Genomic DNA, 6,000 nt, shown 5'->3' with positions numbered 1-6,000 from the left:
TATGCAATATAAAATAAAATTTCCTTCATTGTCATTTCATGTTGGCAAATACAATAGGAAGAAGAGCATAATGATTGAGTGCAAGAAAAAACCTCCAGTGGAAGTTGAAAACAACATTTTGGCTGGCAGTAAAACTGCACAGCTGGTGCCATTTGGGGAATAAAAAGGAAAAATATTTTTAAAGCTTAGTGATTTTTTTAGAAGGCTCTCAAAAAAAACCTCTCCAGTTTCTTAAAAACATTTTTTGTGAACTTAAAACCTTATGTTCTCTGTTTTCCCATAGATTTAATAGTTCCAGTCAATATTCCAAAGGGATTTTTCTTTCAGAACTTGAAAAAATATGATATTGAAAATCAGGTATTATGATTAGGTAAGAATAGAAAGCAATGGGGGGGGGGGGCATAAGGATAGCCTTACCAATAATTCAACTTTATTATAGAAAGCAATAATCTTGAAAGTATAGGAGCAACATTGGAATAAAAGACCACTAATGGAATAAAATGGAGAGTACAGAAATAGACCTTGTTATAAGATCTAATATAACATGGAGCCTGACTGGTTTAGTCAATGTTACTCTTGATCTCAGGGTTGTAAATTCAAGCCCCATGTTAGGTGTGAGCTTACTTAAAAGGAAAAAAAAAAGTTTAATGTAAGATATAGGAGGGATTACAAATCAATGAGAAAGGAGAAAAATATCAAAGAAATAATGGCAATTTGTGAAATAATAAAAAAAAACCAGTCCATTTGTGTTCATCTCACCCTGTATTCCCAAATAAAAGTCAAAAAGATTGAATATTAAAGTCTTAAAAAAAAATCAAAACCAAAGGAGAAAAAAAAAAGAAGAGTAAATATTTGTCAAATATCTGACACATAAACAACATAATACTGAACATATAAAAATAATGCACCTAGGGGTACCTGGCTGGCTTAGTCAGTAGACCATGCAACTCTTAATTTCAGGGTCATGAGTTTAAGGCCCACATTGGGTGTGGACCTACTTAAAAATAAATGCACCTGGAAAAATGAACTGAAAGAAAGTAACAAACTAGAAAAAAAATTAATAGTAAAGATGACCAAAAAAGGGAGCTATTTCTATTCTTTGCAGGAAGTTCCTACGAATCAGTAAGAAAACCACAAATAATATCAGCCAATAATTTTCAAATGAAAAAATAAAAATATCCAATAAAAAGGTAGAAAATTCTCTCATAACTAGTCAAAGAAATAATTTGAAAAGCAACTTTTCTATATAAAAAAACAAGATAGACTCTTACCTTGGAAGCCCCCACTTAACATGCCTTGCTATACTCATGCCCTTGTGGTATCCTCTCCTCATTGACTCTGGCCTCAACCATATGATTTCTTTGGCCAATGAGATATTAGCAAGAGTGATACAAGCAAAGGTTTGATAAGGACTTGCATATTGGGACTATTCTTGGAATACTCCCTCTTGGAGGTCATTTGCCATTCTGGAAAGAAAATTGAGATGGACAATTGAATGACTGGAGGTTGTATTGAGACCCTAAAGGATGAAAGGTTATCTTGGATATCCCATAATCTGCTGAGCTCCCAGCTAAATAAAATCACAATGAAGAATCTCAGCTATATCATATAAAACAGAATCTCCCAGTCAACCCATGGAATTATGAGAAATGAATCATACTTGTTTTAAGTCACTAAGTTTTGTGGTAATATGTTACAAAGCAGTAGATAATTGATACAATTTTTCCCATATCACCAAAATAAAATTAACAAAAAGATACCATACATCAAGCTAAAAAGTTCTGCGAAACATAGGAAATCACCAACAAAATTTAAATGCAACCTACTAAGTGAATGAAAATATTTGCAAATCTAAATACATTTAAAAAATCATATGATAGTAAAAAACCAAACAACATTCAATTAAAAATGGGCAGATGTAGGGTGTCTGGGTGGCTCAGTCAGTTAAGCGTCCAACTTTTGGCTCTGGTCATGATCTCATGGTTCGTGGGTTTGATCCCTGTGTCAGGCTCTGTGGTGACAGCTCAGAGCTTGGACCCTGCTTCAGATTCTGTGTCTCCTTCTCTCTCTGCCACTACCCTGCTCATGCTCTGTCTCTCTCTCTCTCTCAAAAATAAATAAACATTAAAAATAATAATAATAAAAATTTTTAAAAATTTTAAAAATGGGTAGATGATCTGTATAGAAAGTTTTTCAAAGACATACAGATAGACAACAGGTACATGAAAAGATGCTCAACACCACTAATCATTAGGGAAATGCAAATTAAAACCACAGTAAGATACCACTTCACCCCTGTTAAAAAGGTGCCTGCATGGCTCAGTTGGTTAAGCATCTGACTCATGATCTCAGCTCAGGTCTTGATGTTGGGGGTCTTGAGTTGAAGCCCCACATTGGGGTCCATGTTGGGTGTGAAGCCTACTTTTTAAAAAAATAGACTATCATCAAAAAGACAAGAAGTAACAAGTGTTGGCAAAAATGAAAATGGAACCCTTATGCACTGTTGGTGGGAATATAAATTTGTTTAGGTACTGTGGAAAATAGTATGGAGGTTCCTCAAAAAATTTAAAAAAGAACTCTTATATGATTCAGCAATCCCACTTCTAGGTATTTATCAGAAGAAAACAAAAACACACTAACTCAAGAAGATATCTGCACTCCCATGTTCACTGCAGCATTATTTACAATATCCACAACATGGAAAAAACCTAAGCATCCACCAACAGATGAATGGATAAAGAAGTTATAATATATGGAATATTACTCAGCCATAAAAAAGAAAATCCTAGATGGACCTTGAGGGTATTAGGCTAAGTGAAATAAATCAGACAGAAAAAGATAAATACCACATGATTCCACTTATATGTGGAATCTAAAAAACAAATGAAGGGGCGCCTGGGTGGCTTAGTCGGTTAAGCGTCCGACTTTCACTTAGGTCATGATCTTGTGGTTCGTGGGTTCGAGCCCCGCGTCGGGCTCTGTGCTGACTGCCAGCTCAGAGCCTGGAGCCTGTTTCAGAGTCTGTGTCTCCCTCTCTCTCTGACCCTCCCCTGCTCACGCTCTCTCTCTCTCCTAGAAATAAATAAAACATTTAAAAAATAAATAAATAAATAACAAATGAAAAAACAAAAGAAAAAAAGAAAACAAGCTCATAGTTACAGAGAACATATTGGTGGTTGCCCGGTGGGAGGGGGGCAGTGGCAGTGGTGAGAAAATGAGTGAAAGGGGACAAAGGTACCAACTTTCAGTTATAAAATAAATAAGTTCTAAGACTAATGTACAGCATGGTGACTATAGTTGATACAATATTGCATATTTCAAAGTTGCTAAAAGAATAGATCTTAAATGTTCTCATCATAAGAAAAACAAATTTTGGGATTATATATAGTGACAAATGTTAACTAGACTTATGTGGTGATCATTTCACAGTACATACATATATCAAATCATTATGTTGTACACCTGAAACTAACATAATGTTATATGTCAATTATATCTCAATATAAAATAATGATAATAATACAGTAACTATGTACTTTTTCCCCATAGAATTTGTTTGTCTATGATTTCCTATTTTGAGTCTGATTCTTAAAACAATGTAAGTATACTAATAGTTTAAAAGATGTCAAATATATATCATTAGTGTTCTAAATGTATTTTTTTTAATATATCAAAGACACTAGAGAGTAAGTTGGTAGTATAACACTGTTAGGAAGTTATTTGACAGTAAATTTCGACAATTTAAAAAATGTTCATTGAATCCCTAGAACTCCCTAACTTCACTTCTAGAAATCTATTCAGAGGAAAAAACACTTGGTTACAAAAAAAAATTTATAAATACATTCATTGTATTATTATATATTGAGAAACAAAAACATCCAGACCCATATCACTTTACTATTCACTTATCCTCACTAACATATCTTTATTATTCCACTGTCTTCATCAACATGACTTCATTATTCTAAGAAATTTTTGGAAGATAAGAATTGGAAATATCTTTATTGTTCATTTCTGGGATGTCCAGCAAGCACATTTAAAGAAACATCAGACTGGTCAACTTTTAAATAGATGAGACCAAATAATTGTTTTTTCTTCCAGTCTCTAAAACCTTAGCCTCAAACTGTCACCTTGCCTATATTCCAATCAATCTTAAATTATCATATGAGTCTTACCCTGTCTTAGTGAAGCCCTTTCATTGAAAGATTCACTTTAAATCAGATCCCCAAAGGATGCCTCGGTGGTGCAGTCAGTTAAGCATTCAACTCTTGATCTCGGTTTAGGTCATGATCTCACAGTTTGTGGGTTCGAACCCCACATTGGGCTCTGCACTGATAGTATGGAGCCTGCATGGAATTCTCTCTCTCCTTCTCTCTCCCTCCCTTGTTTGTGCCCTCTCTATCTCAAAATAAATAAATAAACTTAAAAAGTCAAGTCCCCAAAAGCCTTATAAATCACCCAATCTGCTCTTATACTCCTGAGATGCTAAAATTCTGTCAAGATAGTGGTCTCCTTCACTGAGTTAAGCAATAAATTCGACTTTGCCTTATCACCAGATTATGTTGGTAGTGTTTTGGGGGAGCTAGCATTCAACAATATGAATGCAAAAGATGGAATAATATTCATACTAAATGTCTAATTAAAGGAAAGTTACTTTAGGGGGTAGAAGAATTTTACTTTTTTCCCTCTGATGGTTCTTTGGCTGGTCTAATAATTAAATTGTTGTAAGATAGATTAACAGGAGAAAAACAAAATTATGTATATGTGGGAACCCCATAAAAATATGAACACTCAAAGGGCAACTAGGTAATTGAAATTTATATAACATCCAGCAAAAGGAAAGGGGTAGAGATTTGGGGATACAAAGGGAAAGTGGGCCATTCACAGGATGACAGAGGAGATGTTTAGAGAGCAAAGGTTGCCCTGTTATGCAGATTAAGTTCTTTAGAGAAAAAGGTATCTCTGGAAATAGCTCTCTTGGTGGTATAGGACCCCTTTGCAATGTAAATTTAGACAGTTGAGGGGGAGGTAAAAAGCTTTTCTCTGAATCTGCTGGGTTTTGATTACTTTTAGCTTAAAATAATCCTCATATTTTGGGGTGCTAAATTCGGCTCCTCTTCATTACTAAATAAAATGAAGTATTTTATTTCTTAAAAAAATTTTTTTAATATTCATTTATTTTTGAGAGAGAAGGAGATGAGTGTGAGTGGGGTAGGGGCACAGAGAGAAGGGGACCGAGTATAGCCTGGTGCAGGGCTCGAACTCATGAACCCCAAGATCATGGCCTGAGCCAAAATTCAATGCTTAATCCCAGGTGCCCCAAATGAGGTATATTATTTCAAAGAAATAGAGAAATATGGAATAAGTGGAAAATGCATCAGTTATAAGTTAAACATAACAAAATTGTATTTATAATATGATTCCAACTGTAGGTTGTTTAGAAAGGAGGGAAGGGAGGGTGAGAGAGATAGAGGAAGGAAGGAAAGGAGAGAGAGTGGGAGAGAGCAGAACAACTCAGTGTTTCCCTTTGAGTGTTGAAATATAAATTTTTTTCTGCATCTCTTATTTTCAAAAAACTTTAATGTAAAAAATTGTAATAATGAAAATATTTTGAAAAAATATTAAGACATAACTTTTAAACAGTGTTAAACATATAAATAAGATATAATTATCTTTCCCAGCCTCGGATCCAAAAGATACAATCGCTATTATGGCATGAGAATGGGAGGGACATAATTTGTGCAATGCTCTCTTCAGGCTATTGAAGCATATCAAGTTTCTCAGCAATCAAAATTAAAAGATACTGACTAGAAGACTAGTAACTAAAGACAGACCCTAACTGGTAATTGAGAAAAATGATAAACTATTTAGTTCAGGCAGGTACACTTCTATGAATATAAATCATCACATTACATATTCTAAAATCAAGGTGGTTTCCATAATCCCCATGAATAATGGGGGCTCTCTTATTGTCCTGTATATGACAAGATTAAAATTATT

The sequence above is a fragment of the Hyaena hyaena genome, unplaced genomic scaffold (genome assembly GCF_003009895.1).
Source record: "Hyaena hyaena isolate Hyena2069 unplaced genomic scaffold, ASM300989v1 scaffold_270, whole genome shotgun sequence".
Classification (NCBI taxonomy): domain Eukaryota; kingdom Metazoa; phylum Chordata; class Mammalia; order Carnivora; family Hyaenidae; genus Hyaena; species Hyaena hyaena.
The sequence above is the reverse complement of the archived record's forward strand: the minus strand, read 5'-3'. Positions refer to the sequence as shown.